Below are 25,396 nucleotides of genomic sequence, written 5' to 3'. Positions count from 1 at the left end.
AAGAATTCACAGGAAATTTTCTGTGGCCTAAGGACACATTAAGGAATAAGCAATACTAAGAATTATGTAAAGAGAACATATGGAAAAGAGACTAATTCATAACTGCCAATTGAATCTACTTCAAATTGCAAGTGAAGCAAAATTCCACATGTTGATTTTTTTTTCTTCAACAGCTAAGTGTCTTAATTTAAAAGATCTGATAAAAAACATACCCTACAGGCTGGCCTCCCTTGAGTTCTGAACCAACCATGAAGTAAGACAAAGAATGGGAAAGAAGAAGCAGACAGAAGGTGAAAATATCATATTTATTGTGGGCAAAGACTACATTAGAGAATGTAGCTTATCTCTGTAGGTGAATCAGAACCTCCTCAGCTATTCAGACTAGAAAAACCAGGTCTCCCCTGTAGGACAGGCTCCATTTTGTTGCCTGATAGCTCTTTTTGAAGGATGGTCATCCCCCAAGAAAATAGGGCAGCAAGGAGGGTTGACTTATGCATGGACAGTTTTTTCTTGCAGACCTGTCAATCAGATGGGGTCACTGGGAAGATTGACTAAAAGAGGGAGAGAGGCTTGATTGTTCTATATGAAGAGAACATCAGGAATGGAAAAGAATTCCTGCCACCCCCAACCTCACCTACACAAAATGTTTTCAACTGAATAAATGGCCAGTGTAAGATGAACAAGGGGGAAAATGCCAGAAAGTACAATGTTCTATGTACATTGTAGTACACAAATACTCTTAAAATTTGAGAGACTCAGTGTAGCTTGTAGTGGGATGGTGCTTCCTCTGATCTCCCAAATTTCTGAGGGTGGATGATTCACATTATATCTACCACATTGTGACCATAAACATGGTCATAAAGAAATGCTTGAATAGGAAATATCTACATACCATGATGGAAAAGTCATATGCAAGGCAAATATTTTGGTGAAATAATTCATTTTACTGGTTTGTTATCACTAGTAAAAACCACAATGTAATTTTAATCTAATGAAATATCCCTATGAAAATGTATCTTTTCACTGTGTGCCATGTTCACTCTTGAGGATTCGCAATACAATGATGCATTTCAGCTGTTGAGTGTTTGGCTTTATCATAGTGTTTCCCATACTTTTAATAAGGAGCTGGTGTTTGGTAATTTTAAGATTAGGAAATACTCATCAAAATGAGTATTAGCCAAAATTTTTGTAGTAAAATTTATACTGTCTAGTCTATTATTGCCAAAGAGAGAATTTATTCTCCAATTATGTCTGTTAAAAAAATGCAAGGCATACCATATGGAAAAGAGCATTTTTTCATGTTGTAGAAGTAATAAAAACTGTTTTGCATTTATACTCTGTTGCAATCTATGGAGAAAGATGCTAGGAATATGTTCGTATTACTGCAACTGTTACTTTAAGCATGAGTGACTACACACACACACACACACACACTCACAAGATTTTTGTAAAGCTGACTCCACATTTGTTATTTTTTTTCAGAATATTACTTTGGTCAACAAAGACATTCAACTTAAACCTTGACATAAAGCAGTAATTTTTTTTTTTTCCTAAGGAGAAAAACCACCTTGGAATCTTAATTTGGCTATATAAGTGAGAATAACTCAGTATTCATTGGTTTGACAAATCTTTCAAGCATCTCTTTTGTGCCTACACTCCTCAAGGCACCTGGGATAGAGCAGTCAACAAAACAGACAGATCTTTCTGCCCTCATGGAATTTACATGCCAATGGGAGAAGCTCATCCCTCCTCTACTTCTCAAACATTTTGAAGTAAATCTCCTTCAAATTTAAATAAATAAAAATATTTGTCATTGTAGGATTAAAAGCCCTTGGATGGGTTTCTAAACTGAGTAAAAACAAAGAGGTAGGATTTGGGTTGGATGAACATGTTTGTGTACTCTTCTTCAGAGAGGCAATGATAAGATTATACCAGTACATTTTATGTATTTTAGAACCTGCAGGAACCTCTCCTTGTGAAAACAAGCAATTAAATATTATTCTTGATCCTTCTTAGAACTTTTTTCTCTTCTGTTCTCTTCCCTATCTCGAGGAAACTTGTAGTAACCAATGTGTCTTATCAACTTTTCTTATCTAATTCATCTGCATCGTATGACTGAATATAACTGAATTTTCAGTCATTAAAACAACAGACTAAAGTAATGATGCCAAATTTCATGATTCAAACTCCAACTCCTTTGCTTGTTATAATAACTTCATTTTTAATACACATGACATATTGCCCAAATATGAGTCTTCATGATAACTATCAAGTGCAAACCTACACTTTCTGTCTAAACTCAAGACTTTTTCTACTACCCTGATTTAATATAGATTAAAACAGAAAATACGTTATTCCCCTAGTAAAGAAAAAATTTGGTAATAATCCCAGATTGATGATTCTCTGTCACTCTTCTAGATTGTAATTACTCTTTAAATATATGCATTTAGTTTAATAAGATAATTATATGTTTTCTTATGGAGTTTCTGGATTTCTGACTTGCCTTAAGTGAACCTGTATTATATATTAATGAATATTTTTAAAAATGAAGTACCAGACAATATACTTTAAATAAAATATTATTTAATTATGATAAAATGGATGTTTTGTTTGAAAATCTCTAAGAATCCTACCTGTTATTGTGGTTTACAAGAAAGTTTAACCTGAATTTATATATAAATATTGGTTAGATTTAGGTTTCAACCTCAAGTTTCCATTTAAGAATGATACATGGAGTTTTGTAAAATCTAAGATTCACAGACATTAAAATTAGTTCAATTTCTTTAATAATACATGTGATCCTATTATTCTTATAATTTGATCTTTGGAAAAGTTGTTAACAAAAATGTTTTAACTATATTTAAAAGGAATAAAATTTAACTGCAAAGATTCAAGATTATGTAGGAAAATCTATAAGAAAAATGCCTTTTACAGAAGTAGACCTTATTTTATGAAAATAATCACCAAGTACATCTTTTAATATGTTTATTTATTATGTTGATAAAACCAGATGACAGTAGAATTCAACTTGGATTCTTAACTGAATGCTTTTTCAGCAGTTATCTCAAAACAGAACTCTGAACATTCCTCACATTCCTCACGTTCTTCTCTGCAGAAGGAAAACAGTCCAGAGAATCAGAATTCACCAAACTCAAAATTATTTACTCTTACTTTTTAGAAAAAAATTATTTATTTATTTGAGAAAGAGAGAGAAAACACGAGTAGGGGGGTGGGACGCAGATGGAAAGAATCTCAAACAGACTCCCCCACCCCTGAGTGCAGAGCCCCACGTGGGGTTCAGTCTCAGGACTCTGAGATCATGACCTGAGCTGAAAACAAGAATCCAACACTTAACAGACTAAGCCACCCAGGTGCCCCTTTTTACTTATTTTCAGTGAATTTTATCCTTCCTCCTCCAAAAAAAATAAATAAATAAAAGGCAAAAACAACCCACCATCTAGTTGTCTAAACAATACTAAGAAATATTTAACACAATTATGCAGAAGAAACAATAGTCTGTGTCTTTGCCTCCACCTAGTGCCATTACCCCATAAGTGGTAAGAGTAGGAGGGAAGGAAAGAGAAGGAGAGACAGAGAGAGAGCGAAACAGAAGGGGAAAAATACAGTGACCTAAAAGATTTATTAAAAAAAAAACAAAAACAAAAAACAGCATGCCCAATGAAAGAAAACTAGCTCTTCGCTAAGAATTAGATGCCCGGGGTTGCTGGGTTTTCTATTCCAGACATATTACTTTAAGGGCGTATGTTAATCACTTTGACTTTTAGTTCACTGATTTGTAGATGAGAATAATAGCACCTGCTCTGCTTAATTTTTAAAGATGTGATCATTATCAAATGGTAGATGTAAAATATAGCTTCATATAAATGTACAATCATGGTTGTACCATTGATGTTCATAAGAAATGTCGCTGGGAAATACTGTTAGATTTTTGTTATTTTTTTTTAAGTTGGACATAAAGTTCTGAGGCTTAAAAAATGATATAGTAGCTAACTATTTAATGTTTACTATGTACTAGACTTGTTCTAACCCTTTTAGTTTAATTAATTATTTCATTAACCAAATGGGGTAATTATTTTTATTCCTGTTGCAAAGGAGAGAAAAGTCAGTATGCACTGATGAAATGACTTACCCAGGGTCACAGTGCAAAAAGGACATCAGAATATCTGGTCAACTCTGTGTCAGCAGGACAATCTCTTCTATAGGATCCTTCCACACAGTTGTCCTGCCTCTGTTGAAACCTATCTAAGTAAATGAGAGGGACATGTGGGTGTGCTCCTGGTAGTGAGACTTCCTTCTGTAGTGAGTCCCCAGTCTTTAAAAAGCACTTTCTTGGGGTGCCTGGGTGGTGTAGTCAGTTGAGCTTCCAATTCTTGATTCCCGCTCAGGTCGTGATCTCAGGGCTGTGAGAGTGAGCTTCACATCGGGCTCCACAGTAAGCGTGGAGTCTGCTTGAGTTTTTTTTCTCTCTCTCTCTCAAAGAAATCTTAAAAGTCTTAAAAAAAAATAAAAATGAAAAGCACTTCCTTGACCTAAGTTGATATTTAGTTCCCTATTACTAGCAAGCGTGAATACCTACAACTGTAGAAAGAAAAATACTTCCACAATTCAACACCCGCATTGAAGAAAGGAATTTTACTATGATTTGGACAAATGGTAGTGAAGGGAGTAGGAAGGGTCGAGTATGAAATCAGTTCTTAAATATAGTGATAGAACTGTATAAATGTATTCTTAGATGCTTATTATGTATATGGGAAAAACAGTTTTGTAGTATAATCTAAGCAATAAACCTTTTGAAATAAAACATATTGACCATGCTTGATCAACATATGTAGGAAACTTTTGTATATACACATGCACATGTTAACATTTCAGAAGCTCAGGCTGAATAGTTAAGTAGATCTATTCTCTGCACCCTGGAAATTTATCTTTCAGGAACTACCATTATCAAAATCAAATATGTGCAGTTAAGCACAGTGAGCACTGATGCTCTGTTTGTGAAGTGAATAAAGCAAGTGAAATTAAATAGTCAAATCTGACCCCAATTCTGACTACACTGTGAGCTTTTTTCTAAAATAGATTCTATGTTAAGTTGTTAGATTATTTTAACCGAAGTATGTATTTAACATATGTAAATACTACTTTTAAGTTTTGCCGATCTAGTTTCTTCTCTTTCTATGTTAAAATGAAAAAACAAATAATAAGATGTTCCTTTTCTTTAAAATTGAAAGCGTCATAAGGAATACTTTTAATCATTTAGCTGTAAGCAAATAATACTACACATACATACATATTCTTCTCTTTTCATACCATATTCTGTTTTTAAATAATAAGAAAGCATACATTTGGACAAACAATGCATGGAGTGTGTTAGAAATCAACTTCAAAATTATTTTGAAAACAGTTAAGGGTTGCAGGTCTACCTTGTGTCACACTTGAACTACTTAATCAAATGAAATATGCAATAATAATTTTATTCATGTACATGCATCACATCTGAACTTCATCTTTATCTTTCCTATCTTTGGCCTGAAGTTTGGTATGTGATTGGCTAGAGCAGATACTACACCAGACACTTACTTCTTTTGGTGCCTTCTAGATAACATCACACTGTCAGACAAAGTTTGCAGCACACATCCCATCAAGTGCACGATTTTTTGTAATACTGAAAGCACAGAGTGAATTTTGAAATATGTCACAGAATTCTTCTTACTTTACAGATTTTAACTTTACCATCAGTGTGTAGGTCCACATAAAGCTCGTCTAAGTTTTGTTTTCACCCCTTCCTCCCCAACATTCTCTACACTTATTCTCAATCACATCCCACTTTTAAAGGTACCCATGTCTTAACTGTCATAACTTGCTTGAAGGTAAACTTCCGGCCTTATGTTAGAGAACTTTTTGTGAGACACCTGGGGGGCTCAGTCAATTGAGCATCTGACTCTTGATTTCCACTCAGGTCATGATCTCAGGGTGCTGGGATCAAGCAGGGCATCTGCTTCAGAATTCTCTCTCTTCCTCTCCCTCCGCCACTCTCTCCCTCTGTCTCTTAAATAAATAAATAAATAAATAAATCTTTAAAAATAAGAACTTTTGGCATGCTTTATCATTTCTGCAAGATTTTAAGGTTTCTGAAGATATGGGCCTATTTCTTGCATAGCACCTTACACATATGCAGTACTCATTATTTATTAACTATTAAAGGAATGACGGAAACCTTGACACTGTTATAACGTTCTGGTTATTTTTTTCTGAACCACAGCGGAATAAATCCAGTAAATAAGGAGTTGGCATAGACCCTGACAGATAGGAAAAGATTTACATCCTGACAACCTGACAAAGAAAGAAAAACAAATGAAGTTGTTGAAACCCAAATTATGAAATATGTATGATACAATATGTAATACAATATAAATATATAAAAACCACGTAGCTTATAGACAAATAACCAAAGTCTATGTTCAAAAACTTGTGTTGACCTTATGCTATGTACACAATAGGCTACGTAGACACTTGATGCTATGGCAACTTAAGGAAGCACATTTTTTTTTTTTTAATAGATTTTTTAAAGAGCAGCTTTCAGTTCAGAGCAACATGGAGAGGAAGATATGGAGATTTGCCAAAAACCACCTGCCCACCAACATATGCATGGCCTCCCTCATTACCAACATCCCCCAGCAGAGCTGTGCATTTGTTCAGTTGATGAACCAAATTGATACATCATTATCCCCCAAAGTCCGTGAAGTTTACATCAGGATTCACTCTTGCTGTTGTACTTTCTCTGGGTTTGGACACATATGTAATGACATCTATCACCATTATATTATACAGAGTAGCTTCGCCGTGCTGTGTGCTCATCATCACGTCCTTCCTTCTAACCTGCTGCTGTAAACATATGTGTGTAGGTTTTTGTGTGGACGTATGTTTTTAACTCCTTTGAGTGAATACCAACGAGCACAAGAGCATGTTTAGTTGTAAGAAAATGTCTTCCAAAGTGGCTCTACCATTTTGCGTTCCCCCCAGCAGTGAATGAGCTTTCCTGTTGCTCCACATCCTTGACAGCACTTGGTGGTGTCAGTGTTTCAAATTTTGGCCCTCTAATTAGTGTGTAAGTTGTGCCTCAGTGTTGTTTTAATTTGCTTTTCTCTGACAACTTATGATGCAGAACATCTTTTTATATGCTTATATACACCATCTCTACATCTTCTTTGATAAGGCTTCTGTTAAGGTCTTTTGCCCATTGTTTAATTAGGTTGGCTGTTTTCTTGTTGTTGAATTTTAAAGTTCTTTATATATATTGGATAACACACACACACACACACACACACACATACATACCTGTCAGATAGGTCTTTTGCAAATATTTTCTCCCAGTAAGTGGCTTGTCTTTCCATTCTCTTGAGGCACCCTCTTCTTTGTGAAAAACAATCTTTGCTCCAGTATAGAACTGGGACACTATGTTTAACTGAAGTTCAATAACCAATTCATATTAATGACACCTAGAAAACTAAATCTACCTATAAAACAAAACTTGTAACAATATGTTCTGTTTAGTAAGTCAAAATATGCAATGATATATATATATATATATATAGATATATAGAGAGAGATATATCTATATATATATATTTGTGTTTTGTTAATGGAATAAAGTTTCAATTGTGAAAATAATATGTGGAATATTCCCTTCTCTGATAATGTCATATAAAATCCATAGTTCTCTAAGAACTTTCTTATAGCCAAAGAAGTGGGGAACAATAGAAAAAAGAACTGATTAAAGTGTGTTCAATTCATGTACAAATCACTTCCACTCTATTTTTTTTAGTTACACATAGGGTTTTGGGAAATAAAAAAGCTCTTTATTCATGAAGGTAATATGAATAAAATTATCTTTGCTTTACTCACAAAATGAAGGTTGTTGATAAACAAAACAAAAAAACCCAATGTTGTCACTCATATTAACATCATAATAGAAAAAAGATTGCTTGCAAAATATGAACAGTAAGTTCCTTCTGGAGCCCCTGACATGGTTCCAAATGTAAGCATCCCATGGAATTTTCATTTGGTTCTCCTGGAGAGATGTAAAGACTGATTGTAGTCAGACCACCAATATGGGAATAATCTGGAGAATTCCCATTATGGATCTGGAGTAAATTTGACACAATTGACTACAGATGGCAGCATATGAATAATCCATGTTTTGCTAATTCTGCCCACTCTTGGTTCAGCCACACCCCTTTTAAGGAGAATCTGTCATCACACATACAGAAGATATCCAGACCTGAAGAATGGTACTACACCAGCACAACTACAAGTTAGTGGGAAGGTGGAGGGCAATTTTATCTGAAATCAAAATTATTTTAAAGTATCAGTAATAGGCAGTACATGTGTGAGGGTAAAATCAGGTTATATGTAACTTCTAAAGTAGAATTTGCTATCTGTAATTGAGAACAGACACTGGAAAACGGTCTGGAGAGATGTGGTGAACAGAAAACTGAGGTGGAGACACTTTTGTATATTGTAGAATGAAGTACCTCTACCCTCCTGGGATGGCATTAATTAATAATTACTCTGTTTTTGATTCACCAAGCATCCTTACATTATGCTGGGCATACTCACCTGACTGCAGAGAGGCAGTCCTGTCAAATAATCCAGTGGCCAAAAGGGAATAATGAAGTCATGCCCTTCCCTACTATACTGTCAGTATCGCCTTAGATCTGGGACTTGGTCTTAACTGGACACCATTGGCTTACACTCTGCTTGTTTCCAAAAGCTTTACCCCTTACTTCTGGTGATGCAGTTGGTGAAGTTATATGAATATTTAATATGAAGTCAAGGAAACCCTCATGTGCCCCCCATTAAGTAGAAACGAATGCCTTGGCTTTATGACTTTGTTGCTTAGCTCTAATAAAAGCTCACATTTTGCTAAGCAGAAGTTCTTATAGCTCTTCCTTCCCATGAAAGCTAAAATTAGTTGATATATAAGGCATAGCTATTAAGTGTTCAAGAAAGATGCTAGACTTACAAGACTGCTTCGTATGTGAGCCGCACTTATATGTAAGTCCAGAAGTAAAGTATCATACATACTTAAGATAAATGCTCTTCTTCTTTAAAAAAAAAAAAAAATATATATATATATATATATTTTGGTGGGGGGGTGAGAGAGAGAGAGAGCAAGCTCTAGTGGGAGAGTGAGAGAGAAAGGGAGAGGGAGAGAGAGAATCCTAAGCAGACTCGAGATGAGTGTAGAGCCTGATGCAGGACTGCATCTCAGGACCACAAGATCATGACCTGAACCGAAATCAAGAGTCAGAAGTTTAACTGAGTGACTCAGGCACCCCTAAGATAAATGCTCTTCTTAAACAAAGATTAATAACATAACCAACAGTTTTACCAGGCTGTAACTTTTTTTTTAAGGTTGTATTTATTTATTTGAGAGAGCATGTAAGAGAGAGAGAGAGAGAGCATAAACATGGGATAGAAGCAGACTACCTGTGGAGCAGAGAGCCCAATGCTGGACTGGATCTCAGGACCCTGGGATCATGACCTGAGCTGAAGGCAGATGTTTAACGAACTGAGCCACCCAGGCACCCCAGTCTGTAACATTTTAACTTCCCAAATTTACTAATTTAAACTTGTGTTATTCACCTTTTCAATCTCTTAATATATTACTAGAACCTATTAAAGATCCAAGAAAGTAGAGCATTTATAACGTACTTTTTGAATTTGATTTTTTTTTTAAATCTTGTATTAATTTATCTTGGGCCCTCCCTTTGGGAGACAATCTTGGCACCCTAAATTATAAATTAGCCAAAGCCTAAAAGAATCTGTTAATTACTCGTGGGCCAAATTTCTAGGTCCGAAGAGGCCCAGATATCCAAAAGCAGCAAAAAAGACATTTAAAATTACTTAGGTAGTATGCAATAGGAAAATTGCATGTTACTCAAATTCTCTATTTTGGAAAAATAAAAATTGAAATATATAATTCCATAGTTACTCCAAAAGTAATGGTTAAAACCCTAAGCCACTTAAAATACCAGTGTTGCTACACACTTAAAAACTGCATTCTTCTCCCCAACGCGTGATGGGTAGCATTGTACCAGCAAAGATAACTAGACATGTATTATCTTCTTCATGCTCATAAATGTTGGATTAGAGAAGCTAATCTTAGAGTTATCAACTGAACCACATAAATTGCTTAGCACCAGACTTATAATTTGAGACTGCTCAGTAAATACTAATACTTCTCTATTCATATCTATCTATTAAAGGGTTTTTTTTTTTAAGATTTTATTTATTTATTTGACAGACAGAGATCACAAGTAGGCAGAGAGGAGAGCAGAGAAAGAGAGAGAGAGGGGAGAAGCAGGCTTCCTGCTGAGAAGAGAGCCCGATGCGGGGCTCGATCCCAGGACCCCGAGACCATGACCCGAGCCGAAGGCAGAGGCTTTAACCCACTGAGCCACCCAGGCACTCCCATTAAAGGGTTTTAACATGATTTTTAAGTATACATATTAACTCTATATATCAGTATGGTAAAACCTCATCTTACTTTATGGTCAGTACTTTAAGGAATTATATTTATTTAAAACCTCTCATTCCAATTGAAATGTTTTCATCAGCTCCCATTTGATAAAAAAAGATAATGAATGGTCCTGAGTTCTTAATGTGCCTTGGTTTTTAGTTACTGTGAGGGTAAAAATAATAATCAATTTAAATTGCTTTAGTAATTATTTGAAGTTATTTAATTCCAAAAAAGGCTTTGTTCTTTATTCTAGGCAATATTATCTAAGGACTCCAAAATGTTATTCATTTATATGATTTAATGACTACATTCCATAGTGTTTCTAAGAATAATTTGTGGAAAAAAATCTTATTTTTTATGAAAATAATAATTCTATTAGAAGCCTACCCCTTCACCCACACAGCCTCAATGAAGTATTTTGATTACAAGAATATACAAGTTATTGTATATTATCCTTACTCCCACCTAGGCTTTGCTTTTAAATTTCACTTTGTGCTTGATGTGGTTTTATTTTCCTCAGGCTTAAGCTTTATTTTGTAAAAACATAAACTGAGGCATATGAAAAAATTTTAATCATTTACTTGGGCAAAAATTGTTTCAAATCAGGAAGGACCAAACCAAAAGTGGTTTGAAACTCTAAAAAGCGCTTCACCAATAGGAACTAGAGGAAAGACTTTTATAGAGAAGACACGGAAATAAAGCAAGAAATTATTTGATTGGCTATTGCTTAAGTAGTTGCTGTATTTGGAAAAGCCTAGTTGTTGGCTTGTGATTGGTCATTCTTGGGTAACTTGAAGCATTACATGCTTAGGTTTGAAATTGCTTATGAAGGCTACTAAGACATTAAGCCACCTCAGTTTAATGGCTTCCTTGTTTAAATAATTTAACAATTTCAGTCTGTTTTTTTATTGTCATGAGCTCCTTTCCTTTTCTGCTTTTTAATGCCATCTCTCCTTACCACCCCACTACCCAACCACAACTGTGCAAGTGACACCTGCAACTACAGCATACCAGTTTCTTTTCCTCCCGCTCTTATTGAGGAACAATTGGCATACCTCAGCTCTTTAAGTCAAAGGCATCTAGCATGATAGTTTGATTTACATATATTATAAAATGGTTACCACAATTGGTTCCGCTAATATTTATCTTCTCATAGAGGTGCAATAAAAAGAAAAGAAAGAGAAGGGGGTGGGGGTTTGTGCTTGTGATGAGAACTCTTAGGATTTTCTCTGAACAACTTGCTATCCATGCTACAGCACCCACCCTGTTTCTGTCCTTTTTTTTTTTTTTCCAACTTTCCAACTTCTGGTTCAAATAAGTTCCAATCTTTCAAGTAGTTTGCTCATGCAATTTCCTCTTTTAAAGTTTCTCAGAGCATGTATCACTAAAGAGGCACAGTAAAAGGCAGCATTATTTCTCACTAAAATTATGAAGAAATTTAAACAAAAGGTGATGTTTATTCAATTTCCTACTTTGTCCCATGCTCCACATTTTAACAATAAAACTTGTGTTTATATCCCTTGATATGGTGAGCAAGGAAAACATAGATGGAAAGAACTTGATGGGGGAATTCCTAAATGGGAGCAGTTAGCAGCTTCTGAAATGTAGAAGACATTCAAGTAAAGAAAAATGAGACAATAGATGAGTCCAAAAAAGTAATTTGGCTGGGAGGTCAGCAAACTGTAACCCCTGGGATAAATCCAGGACCTGTTTTTGTAGTCTACTTGCTAAGAATGATTTTTATGTATTTATATATGTTTGGAAAAGCAAGCAAACTTACTTGTATGTAAAAATTGATGAATTACAATTTTGTTGTCCAGAAATAAAGTATACTGGAACGCTACCATATTCCTTCATTTCATGCATTGTTGGTGACTCTTTTCATGCTCTAATAGCAGAGTCAAGCAGTTGCAATAAAGAGCTTATGACATACAGCACCTAAAACATTTCTTATCTAGCCCTCTACAGAAAAGCCTGCTGACCCCTGATTTAGAACGTTTCCCCAAGCTAATCTTTCCTAGCTGATCAAATCAGTGTGCATTGACTGACACTCTGGGATTTCTAGTTTAAATAAACCAATAATCAGCTGGTACATTCAGATTTTTCCAGGAGTGTTTTCTTGACAATCACACAAGAACAGTGTTCACAGTCAGTAAAAGTAGATGCCTTGGTGTATTTGTTCTTTTTAAAGAAAAAAAAAGTTAAACTGTTTATTTTGGTTGTCTTTTTTTTAAGCATTTTTTTTAAGATTATTTATTTATTTATTTGACAGACAGAGATCACAAGTAGGCAGAGAGGCAGGCAGAGAGAGAGGAGAAAGCAGGTTCTCCATGGAGCGGAGAGCCTGATGCGGGGCTCGATCCCAGGACCCTGGGATCATGACCTGAGCCGAAGGCAGAGGCTTTAACCCACTGAGCCACCCAGGCGCCCCTATTTTGTTATTTTGAGATAACTCACATCTTATGTTGTGAGACATTAAACAGAGAGATACCATGTATTATTTACTGGGTCTTCTCCAGTGGTAATATCTTGAAAACTATAGTAGAGTATCACAACTTAGATACTGACATGAATACACTCAACATCCAAGATATTTCCATCACCATGAGGATTCCTCATGCTGCCCTTCTAATGTCACGCCCCTTCTGTCCTTCTCCCACCCCTGCCCTAACAACCTTAAACACTAACCTGTTTTTCATTTCTATAATTTTATTATTTCAAGAATTTGGAAATTAATTATATAGAATGTAACCTTTGGGGTTACAGCATAATCTGGGGTCACTCAGCATAATTCTCTTGAAATCATCCAGGTTGCTGAGCGTATCAACACTTGGTTCTTCTTTTTTGCTGAGTAGTATCACATCCTATGGATGTACCATAGTTTGTTTGTGACTACTCATCAGTTGAAGGACATCTGGGCTGTTTCCAGTTTAGAGCTATTAAGAAAAGAGTTGCTGTAAATATTCATGTACAGGTTTTTACATGAATATAAATTTTCATTTCTTTGGGATACATGCCCAAGAGCCAAATTGCTGGGTCGTATGGTAAGCACATGTTTAGTTGTTTTTTTTTTTTTTTTTTTTTTTTTTCTGGGGGGTGGGAGGAGGTTTGGGGGAGAGAGTAGGGGGAGGAGGAGAAGGTGAGAGAGGGCAAGAATCTTAAGTGGGCTCCACATCCAGTATGGAGCCTGACAAGGGGCTCAGTCTAACCACCCTGAGACCATGACCTGACCCAAAATCAGGAGTCAGACACTTAACCAACTGAACCACCCAGGCATCCCAGCGTATGCTTAGTTTTTAAAAGAGAATGACAGATTGTTTTCCAGAGTTGCTGTACCATATTACATTCTCATCATCAATAACATGAGTGATCCAATACCCTCACCAATGTTTGGGGTTGTCACTATTTTGCTTTGTTTCATTTTAGCTCTTCTAATAGGGGTGTAGTGCTATCACATGGTTTTAATCTACATTTTTCTAATGGCTAATGATGTCCAACATCTTTTAATGTGTTTACTTGCCATCTGTATATCCTCTTGGATGAAATATCTCTTCTTATTGCTTGCCCATTTTCCATTTGGATTATTTGATTTTTTTTTATTGTTGAGTTGTGAGAGTTCTTTATATTGTTTAGATATTTGTCCTTTGTCAGGTATGTGGTTTGAAAATATTTTCTTCCAATCTGCAACTTGTCTTTTCACCCTTTTAATGGACTTTTTTATGGAGCAAAAGTTTTTAATTTTGACGAAGACAATTTATTAGTTTTTATGGGTTGTGATTTTTGTGTCAATTGTACGAACATTTGACCTAGCCCTAGATCCCAAAGATTCTCTTTGAGGTTATTACCTCAAAGTTTTATACTTTTATGTTTACATGTAAGTCTGTAATCCACTCTGAGTCCATTTTTGTTTAGGATGTATAAATTTTGTATAGATATAAGTCAAATTTCTTTTTGTGCCTGTGGATGATCAATCACTCCAGTACCATTTATTGAAAAGACTACCTTTCCTCCATTGAATTGGTTTTGCATCTTTGTCAAAAATCAGGTGGTCATATTTGTTTGGGTCTATTTCTAGCTTCCCTGTTCTGTTTCATTGATCGACATGCTTATTTCACTGAAATACCTAAGTCTTGATTACAATCAAATGGTGATCTATTGTTATATTTATTACTAATAACACACTATTATATAGATATATAATATTAAACCTATTATTAGTATATTAAATAATGTACTATTACATAATACATCTTGAAATATGACAATTCCTGCCAATATATTTTTTCTGAAATTGTTTTAGCTATTCTAGTTCCTTCCTTTGCATTTCAATATAAAGTTTAGAATCATTTTATGTATTTCTACCAAAAATTTTCCTTTATATCCATTTGAGAAGAATTGACATCTTTACTATGTTGAGACTTGCAATCCATGAACATGGTATGTCTTTCCAAATCTCTTAGGTTTCTTTCATCAGCATTTTATAGTTTTCAGCATACAAGCTCTATACATTTTTTAGACCTATACCTAAGTGTTTAAATTTTGAATTATTTTAAATTAATGTTGTATTTATGTTTCTATGTTTTATTTCCTTTTTCTTTTCACCTTATTGCACCAGCTAGACTAAAACTCAAAGCATTAAATTGAATAGATGGTAAAAGTGAACGTCCTTGACTTATTGCTGATCTTATGGGGACAGCATTAGTTTTTTACCATTAAGTAGAATGCTCACTATAGCATTTTATTTTTTCAAAATAGAAGATCTTTGTCAAATTGAGACGTTTCCCTCTATTCCTAATTGTCAGAGAATTCAATCATGAATGGGTGCTGAATTTTTCTTCATCTATCAATATCATCATATGATAATTCTTCTTTAGCCTATTTATGGTGGATTATATTGATTGATTTTCAGAATATTGAACCAGACTTGCATCCATGGAATAGCATTCAACTGGTCATGGTATATAATTCTTTTTATATATTGCTGAATGCTATTTATGGGGTACAATATTAAAGATTTTAAGTCAGTGTTTGTGAGGGATATTGGTCTATGTGTTTCTCTTTTTCTGCTGTTTGTGTTCAGTATCAGGATAATATTCATCTCATAAATAAATTGGAAATTGTCCCCTCGAGTATTTTCTAAAAAAAAATAATAAATTGTGTAGAATATGTGTGTGCTGAGTCTTCTTTAAATATTTGTTAGAATTATCCAACAAAACCATCTAGGCTTGGAGTTTTCTTTTTGAGAGAGTTTTTAAATTACAAATTCAATTTCCTTAATAGATACATGGTTATGCAAATAATCTAATTCATATTTGGTGAGTTGGGGTAATTTGTATTATTGAAGAATTGGTCCACTCCATCTAAGTTCTCTAAGTTCTGTGTTTAGGGCTTGTAGTTTTCCATTATTGTCTTTAGATGTCTGTAGTGATATGCCTGTTTCATTCCTGATTGGCAATTTGTGTCTTTTCTTTTTTATTTGTCAGTCATGCTGGAAGCTTGGCAAGAAGTTTACTTTCTTTTCAAAGAACAAACTCATGGCTTCATTGATTTTCTCTACTGTTTTTCTGTTTTTCAATTTCATTTATTTGTGCTATTATTATTATTATTTTGTTATTGTTATTATTTTGCCTCAGGTTGATTTTACACTTCTTTTTCTTGATTCTTGAGATTGGAGTATGGATTATAGCTTTGAGACTTTTCTGTTTTCTGATGTATTCAATTAGTACTATCAATTTCCCTCTGAGTACTGCTATAGCTGTGTCCCACAAATTTTGCTATGTTCTATTTTCATTTTAATTCTCTCCAGTGCATTTTTCTTTGATTTCCTCTTTGATTTATGGCTATTTAGAAGTGTGTTAATTAGCTTCCAAGTGTTTAGAGATTTTCCCTTTATATTTCTATTATTGGTTTCTGGTTTGATTCCATTTTGGTCAGAAAACACACTCTAGGATTTCAGATTTGTTAATTGCTTTATGGACCAGGATATGGCTTATCTTGGAATATATTTGTGGGCACTGGAAAAGAATGTATGTTCTTTTATTGTGGGGTGTATGGTCTAAAAATATCAATTAGATCCTGTTTGTTGATGATATTAAGTTCTATATGCTTGCTAATTTTCTATCAGTTGTTCTAGGTATGTTGAAGTTTACAACTATAACCATGGATTTGTCTATTTTTTTTTTCTATTTTACCAGTTTTTATTCCACATGTTTTGTAGCTCTTTTGTGTATACACATTCAGCGTTGGTTATGTTTCCTTCTTGGATATTCCTTCTTATCATTTAATGATGTGTATTTCTGTCTCTGGTAAATTTTTTGCTTTGATGTTCTTTTATTTGATACTAATGTTTTTATTCCTGTTTTATTTGATCAATGTTTGCATAAGACATAGATATAATGTGTATGAATTACATGTAATACATATATATGTATATAAGTATATATAACATATTCATATATGTATGTATGTGTACATATATGTAAAAACATGTGTTGTTTCCATGCTTTTACTTTAAATCTGTGTATATCATTGTATTTGAATTATATTCCTTTTGGACAGTAGATAATTAAGCCACATTTTTTTTTAAATGCACTAAGCATATCGCTGTTATTTAATTTGTGTATCCAGACAATTTACATTCAATTATTATTTTTTTTTTAAGAGAGAGAGAGAGAGAGAGAGTGGAGGTGGGGGCAGAGAGAGAAAGAAACTTAAACTGGCTCCACGCCCAGCTAAGAGCCCCATGTGGGCCCAATCTCATGACCCTGAGATCATGACCTGAGCTGAATCAAGAGTCAGAGGCTTAACCAACTGAGCCATCCAGGTGTCCCTCAATTTAATTATTGATATGTTATGGCTTAAGCCTGCCAGTTGAGTTTATGTTTTTTTCCTCTTTGTTTTTCATATCACCTGCCTTCCTGTGTGTTATTTAAATACTTTTTAGAATTTTTAGAATTTTGTCTTCCTAGTATTTTTAAGTGTATTTCTTTGTGTAGTTTTTTAGAGGTTGCTTTATGTATTAGATTTTATATACATAACATCACAGTGTGCTGGTGTCTTCATTTTACTTGTTCAAGTGAAGTACAGAAACTTTACCTCCTCTTTTTTACCTTTATCCATACCCATTTATAATGGGCTTAAGTGTTTCCTCTACATACACTTAGAACCACATCAGACGTTGTTAAATTTTTGTATCTGCCATCAAACATAATTTAGAAAACCTCAGAGAAGGAAAGTCTATTATTTTTACTCATATTTTTTTACCTAATTCTTTATTCTTTTCTAAAGGTCCAAGATTCTTCTTTTATCATCTCCTTTCTGTTTAGACAACTTCCTTAACTATTCTTTCAAGGTGGGTCTACTATTGAAGAGTTCTAATACTCATCCTTCATCTGATAATGTCTTGATTTCCACTTCATTCCTAAAGGATATTTTCCATGGACATAGGATTCTGGATTGACAGTTCTTTTCTCTCACCCATTAAAAATGTTGTACTCCTTACTTCTGGCCTCCCTGTTTCTGATGAGAAATTTACTTACGAAAATTGTTTTCCTCTAAAAAAAGATTATATTTTTCTCTTGCTGCTTTCAAGATTTTTTCTTTGTCTTTAGTTTTCAGAAGTTTGACCAAGATATGTTTTGGTTATGAATGCCTTTTTTCCCCCTTGCTTGTGGTTTGCTCAGCCTCTTAAATCTGCATGCCTTTTACTAAATTTGGGGAGTTTGGGGCCATTATTTTTTTTAGCATGTTTTATGACTTGCCCTCTCTCCTTTCTCTTTCTGGGACTCCAATGGCACAAATATTTTATCTATTATTATAGTTCCACAGTTGCCTGAGTCTCTGCTTACTTTTTTTTTTTTTTTTAAGTATGAAAAAAATACTGTGTGGTTCAGACTGGATCATTTTTATTGTTCTCTCTCCTTGTTAACTGGCTCTTTCCTTTGTCTCTTTCATTATTTTATTTATCATAGTTATCATACTTATCAGTTCTAAAAATTCTATCTGCTTATTCTAGAGAGCTTTTATTTCTTTGGTAAGGTTTTTTGTTTGTTTCAACAATGTTCATAATTTCTCATCAAAGCATTTTCATGATAGCTGCTTTAAAATCTTTGTGAGATAATTCTAATATTTTTCTTATCTTGGTGTTCACAAGTATTGATGTCTCTTTATATTCAATTTGAGGTGTTTCTGCTTCTTTTTATGACAAATGATTTTCAGTTGAAACCTGGACATTTTGTGTATTATGAGACTCTGGATATTATTTAAACCTTCTATTTTAGCTAGCTTCCTCTGACACTACTCCAGCAGAGAAAGGGGGCACACCTTGTCATTGCCAGGTATAGCACTGACACCTGAGTGGGAAGGCTCTCTTTTCCTGTTGGGTGGGGGTGAGAGTTTCTATTCCCCAGGAGGCCTCCACTGATACTTTCCTAGCTAGGAGAGATATCAGTGGTTTGTTACTGACCCCATCATGGCCTCTGCTGTCACCTTACAGGTTGGGAAATTGTAGGGTTGGACAGTTTCTAATGTCATGGACCTCCACTAGGCTTCCTCTGTCTAATGCAGCCATGGTAAGGAAGGAGAAAGTCACCTCAGTATTGTTGGGTTCAGGTTGAAGTCCAGGATCCCTATGTAGGCCCCACTGCCATTACATTGGGCTAGGGTAGGGAACTTATTATCCCTTGACAGGGACTAAAGTCCCAATTTCCTACTCAGACTTCCTTACACCATTCTAGGGTTGGGGAGAGGAAGCTGGGATGCTTTGTTCTAGGCTACCAAGTGTCTGTAGGAGACTTCTCAATGGGCCTTTGCAGGTATGGGGGTGGCTGTTTGTGTGGTATCTGACTAGAGCAAAGTAGTATTGCCCCAGTGCTTTCTGTCTTTCTAGGATGCTCCTTTCCTGGTCCTTTGGCTGCAAAGAACAGGCTTTTCCTGAGGCTTCTCTGGTCTGCACCAATTGGTGTCTCTGGGTTGCTGGTTTCTTCCACTCCAAGTTTTTGGATAGATGATGTAAAAATAAAATCCAGGGAACTCACTGCAGTGTTGCTCCTTGGGTTCTGAGGTCCCTGGCTGTTCTGTCCTCTTCTCTCCATTGTTCAGAATCTCCTGATGTTTGTTTTATGTACGATGTCCAGAGTTTTTAGTTGCACCTAGCAGGAAGATTAGGAAAAACTGTCTACTACATTTTCCTGGAAGTGAATCCTCCCATTTCCTTTCTTTTTTTCTTTTCTTTTTTTTTTCTTTATTCTTTATTGGCAGGAAAGCATACAATTTTTCCCTGGTTTCTATAGGAAACTTAAACAGAATTAAGAAAAAGTAACTAATAAATTTTCCATTAAGAAGAAAATATGAGGGGCGCCTGGGTGGCTCAGTGGGTCAGAGCCTCTGCTTTCGGCTCAGGTCATGGTCTCAGGGTCCTGGGATCGAGCCCCGCATTGGGCTCTCTGCTCAGCAGGGAGCCTGTTTCCCCCTCTCTCTCGGTCTGCCTTTCTGCCTACTTGTGAACTCTCTCTCTCTCTGTCAAATAAATAAACAAAATCTAAAAAAAAAAAAAAAAAAGTTAAAAAAAAGAAGAAAATTTGAGACAAAGAACCCATGTCTATCTTCAATGTACTTTTCAATATTCATTTCATTTCTACTTTCCAATTTCTACTAGTTTGTTTCTTGACTACTTTATCACCAATAAATGCTCCTTTAGTGTTTTATGGCAACACTTACATTTAGAAGTAAGCTTTTTTCACTAGAAAATTCTCATTGAAGGACTTCTGCATGGGGGCATGTTCACGTGATTCATTGCTGTTCCCCTGTGCCTGTCACAAGGCCAACCCACATATGAGTTCTTAATAAATATCTGCTGAATAAGGGAATGAGAACTGAAAATTTAAATTTTTCATTCTATGAGAGCTTATCTCCTTTATTCTTGCTGTGCTGAAGCATGGACACATGTGTGTGCCGCCTGTGCTTGATTCCCACCGGGCACCCTAAGCATGTGCTTATTAGGGCTTTAGCAAAATTTGCCCAGAATTCCGCAATCTAGAATAAAGCAATTTTAATATCAGCATGTGTGTCAGTTTTTGCTTTATGGTGTAGTGTTGTTTGAATTTTGAATTACAAATGGGGAGGACACCAGAATGGTTCCCGTGTGTGTATGTGTGTGCTCCCGTGCACATTCGCTCCTGTCACTTCTAAAGGAAGTGACCCAAAGAACATGACACAAAAAAGACCACAGACTGTTTTTACAGTCTGTTTCCTAGATCCCGGAATCTTTATATGTGTGTGTTGGGGAGTGGGGGATGATGAGTTTTTAAGCTAATCATGGTTTGATGATCTTTTAAAATCTTTGTCTTGTGATGTGCAATGTGTGGGCATCCATACATGGAGGAGGGGTAATGTTAGTCCATCATTTTGTAAAGTCCTGAACATAATTTTAAATTTTTTGCAAGTAACGATACTTGAGATAAAGATCTCCCGTCCTTGAACCGTTTTTAAATGCAGGTAATAGAACATGATTCTTCTTAGTACCCCTGAGTATGTTTGGTTTAAATACTAATCATAATACTTGCTTTCCCACTTGGCTTTAGAGTCTGCTTAAAGTAATGGTGAAAGATCGAATTCACTATACTTTGGTTAGAAAGTCTGGAAATGTTCGTCCACCGACACTTTCGTCGCCTGCTGGAATGGAAATTCACTGGGGTGGGGGGACCGTTTCATTTTATTGCCTAAGAGGTGTTGATAACATGCCCTACATCATTCCAAGGCATCTCTCATGCCAAACAGACAAACTGTAGCTAGCGAAGGAACAGAAAGAACACTTCTTACATGAGTCACTCTCAGCAAACTTACACAGCAGCCGTGCTAGGTACTGATGAGGATTACCACAGAACCCAGTTGCAAGATTTTGTGTGGTCGAGGAGACGACTGCCTCTCTCCGGGGACCACTTTGAAGGGGGTGGCTATAATGCATCCCTACTGTTGCGAGTGGATTTTGTGGCCAGGGAGTACAAAATCAGTGCCAGATAAAATCAGAAAGTAAGAGAAAGCGAGAAGAATCTCACAGATTTTAAACCTTAATGTGAGAGACTACAACAAATGTCCTGAGCTTGTTGCATTTACTAGTTAGGAAAAAGGAGACAGAGGAAGGGATGCGTTTAACTCAGAAAACTTGCAGGGCTTCGGTCTTTTCATTTGAGAACCATTTGGGTGTGTTGTGAAATCAAGTTGCAGAGTAGGCATGTTCAGACCTCTATTTGCTACAGTTAGTAGGAAAGATCCCCCCCCCACACCTTAAATAAAAGAAGCCAGAGTTTTCTGTGCAAACTGAAACAGGCGTTGCAAGAATCAGATTCACTTTGGACGAGTCTTCACATTCCAAGTCATCATTGCATTAGGCAGCACAATTCCATCTCTGGTTGATGGGCAGAAAAAGTGGGCAGCTTGCCAGGTAGACGTTTCCATGACTCCCAGCCCCCAAAGGTGATGCGTTTTTCAGCTAATTCAATGAAGAGTGGGCTGAACTTTGGGTCTAAACGAGACAATAGCTGCCTTCGCAGTATCAGCAGAATGGTTGATGGGAATGCACTCTACATTTGGCAGAGAATCATGTGACCTTACGACTGAGATTTTGTGATGGTGCCAACGGAGACTTGGAAAGCAGCAACCGTCCTGACTTTTTTCTTCTTTTCTAGCATGGCTCAGAAAATGGTGGATCTTAATACTTGACTTTAGCCAGACTCAGCAAGCGACTGAGCTTTGAAGCACAACTTCGCCTTTATTCTGGGTTTTTGGCAGGCCACCAGGAGGCTGTCCCTTTCACGCCTGATAAATTCTGCTGCTTATCTCTAAATAGGAAAAAAAAAAAAAAAAGAAAAATATAAACAGAATATTGAGGCATAACAAGTGAATCCTAAAATTGTATGTGCTTTTTGTTTTTTGGCTTTTCTTACTGCTGATTTTTTTTTTTTAATGTTAATACCCTTTCTGCTTGCTGAAGAATCCAAGTACTTTTTTTTTTTTTTTTTTTGGTTTATAATGAACAGGCATTGAACAGGGCAAACAGGACGGCCGCAGCACTGAGCATGAGATCATTGCAGCCGTGTAGCAAACTGGCACCCTGCCTTCTCACCCTTTTGGTTCAGGAGACAAACGTGTGCAATCCTCATTTCTAAAGTCAGCTCAGCCTGGAAGGATTCCTGGTCTCTCCCACCTTCTACCATTCCGCTGCCAGGGACAGCAAGGATTGGTGCAGCTTCTGCGCAGTGCTTTGTGCCTGGAATACCGAGAAGGAAGAAAAAGAAGACAAGCACCCTGATCCTTTTTTCCAAGAAATAACAGGAGCCCCGAAGAGAAAAAAAAAATCTGAGTTTGTCCTACTCCATGCAAGAGTGCTGAAAAAAAATGAGACGCTCCTGCTCAAAAACAAAAACAAAAACAAACAAACAAAAATCCAAACCAAAACAAACCAAAAAAAAGCAAACATTGGCTTGTATACCTACAGAGACATCGGGCTTTGTAAAGCAGCTTTGTAAGGCAACATAACCAAATGAGTCTTCCTTATTTTTATTATTTCAAAACTATGGCATAATTAGCAATGTATTGCACTTGGTGAAATCGCACCTTTCATATCAGGTATAACTTTTTTTGTTGTTTCTTTTTAAGCCTACTCTTAGATAAAAGGGGATCCTTGAACTTTCAATGTACTCTTATTCAGCTCATCACCCACTTTACTCTTATTAACTTCTTCCTTTTGCTCTCTTGCTCTAATCCTGACTAGAATAGAAACTTACGTAAAAATAGAAAAATGTCTATGGAAAAGACGGTACATGTTTTATTTTGGTTATACGTCGAATTCTGGAGAGACATTAATATGTTATCTGTGCTTTTCGTGTACAGTATTAGTTTTTGCTATCTAAGAAAAGTGAACATTTAATCCTAGTTGTTTAAAGAAACTAAATCTTTTATTTGCTGTGACTCATAATTTGAAATGTGAAAGAAGAAACTTTTTGAACTTCTAAAAAAGGGTCATATTAGGAGATACAGTAAACTGGGGAGAAATAAAATTAGTTTGGGGGAAGTTGTATTTGAATTATTTACCAGGATTTCAGTATAACCGAAGTAAGGATGAAAAGATCATGTTCTCAGTTGCTAAGTAGAAAAGAAGCTTGTTCCACAATAATACTCTCTTTTAAAATATATTTTAAAAGAAGCATTTGTCTTAGGGCAGTTGCAGAGAGCATTGGAAATATCCATTAAGTAATTCAGTGGAAAAAGTACATACAAGCTTGTTTTAAGTTTAAAGCAATGATTGGCTCAGCAGATAAATGCATTGCATTTTAATTATTTTGTCTATTTGTAGGAGTAAATTGCTAAGCAAATTAAGCATTTTATAACAAAATCAGTTTTGCCTGGTTCAATGGGAAAGGATTAGCAGATGTATTCCACCTATTTTAATTTTGATTAAAACTCTTTCTAAACATATTTAAAAATTGTTAAAAAGAGAAAGTGCTTCTTAAAAATCCAGCATGTATAAATGAAGACTATAATTTGCATATTAAGAATTGATGCTATATACTATTCTCCATGAAAAGAATAAACTTTGAGCAAACTGTTGTGCTTTTAAAATCATATTTTATCATATTGGAAGTATGTAGGGGAAACAGAAAGAAAATATTATAGAACTGATGATTTCTACCTCCTTTTTTTGTTGCTCTGTGAAGAATTATGGGAAATTACAATTGCCCTATATATGATAACATTCAAATAAAACGTTTTATTAAGTTTATCGGTTATTGTTCACTAATTATTTAAGAAATAGCTCTTGTTCCTTTATGCTACCTCAGCTAATGGAACGTCAACTTTCACAGGCTTAATTAACATTTATAAACCTGTTTTCATGTTTCAAGATCCTTTAGTTGAAAAACATTATTTTAAATGTTATTTTTAGGAGTCATTAATCTCTTCACTCTTAATTATCTTATTAAGCTCCATGCCAAATCCAAATCTCTTTTCAGCTTTCACTAGTTCATTGTGCAAAACCTAGTCGCTTCTTTAACAGCTATGCCTCCTTTCACTTTCAAAACTGTGACTGTGAAAACAACACCAACCAAAAGGAACGCGTAAAAGCAAACTATGAAACCACATTATATGTCATATGAGTAGCCTTGGGTGGGGCTCTAGGAGTCTTCCAAGCCTTTAAAAAAATACTTTAAAAGGTTTTGCCCATTTTGATATTGTGTTTTCTTCTCGATCATCTACCTTCATTCCCACCATCCAGCCAGATGATCCTCCTAGACAAGCAATTGTCTGATATTTCTCCTTTTGTGGTTGTTTTAGGGAAAAACTTAAAATGGATATGAGAAGTGAAGAAGGTGATCATAGGAGAAAATCATCTCAGGTAAAAACAAAAAACAAAAGAGCAATTGCTGTTTAATATTTTTAAAGAAAAAAAAAACAGTGTTGACTGTGTTTAGTTCTAAGAATTCGTTTCATAGTCTTTATGGATCTAGCTGTTGGGATTTTCATTGATGGCTTGAGAATTTGTACTATTACCTACCTTTGTGACAAATTTTTGTCTGAGTTTATGATCAATGTGCAGTCTGAGTCCCTTGGAATTATGTATCTGTATATCCATTCATATATCTATATATCCATTCATGTAACGGTTGACTAGAAAGGAATTTAGAAAAAGAAAAAAATATATTTTTTCACTTGTCATACCATATAAAAGGTAGTGAAATCTGGAGGGAGGCAATAAAGTTGTGCTTTTTAAAAAATATGACCTAGTAAGAAAATGAAACCAAAATATACATTCTTATAGTTATGATAAAACCAAAACAAATGTTGCTTTTTATTTCACAT

The 25,396-nt window shown here is 35.3% G+C and overlaps 1 long non-coding RNA gene across 1 annotated transcript in view; it reads left to right on the top strand.

The window, feature by feature from the left end:
- Positions 1–25,220, top strand: part of LOC308356518 — a 109,139-nt gene extending 83,919 nt beyond the window's left edge. Inside the window, exon 3 of the long non-coding RNA XR_013968110.1 lies at positions 24,872–25,220. This is a non-coding gene — a long non-coding RNA (uncharacterized lncRNA). The remainder of the gene's footprint in view (positions 1–24,871) is intronic.
- The last annotated feature ends 176 nt before the right edge of the window (positions 25,221–25,396 follow it).

The sequence above is a fragment of the Martes martes genome (genome assembly GCF_963455335.1).
Source record: "Martes martes genome assembly, chromosome: 1".
In the NCBI taxonomy this organism is placed as follows: domain Eukaryota; kingdom Metazoa; phylum Chordata; class Mammalia; order Carnivora; family Mustelidae; genus Martes; species Martes martes.
The sequence above is the reverse complement of the archived record's forward strand: the minus strand, read 5'-3'. Positions and strand labels throughout refer to the sequence as shown.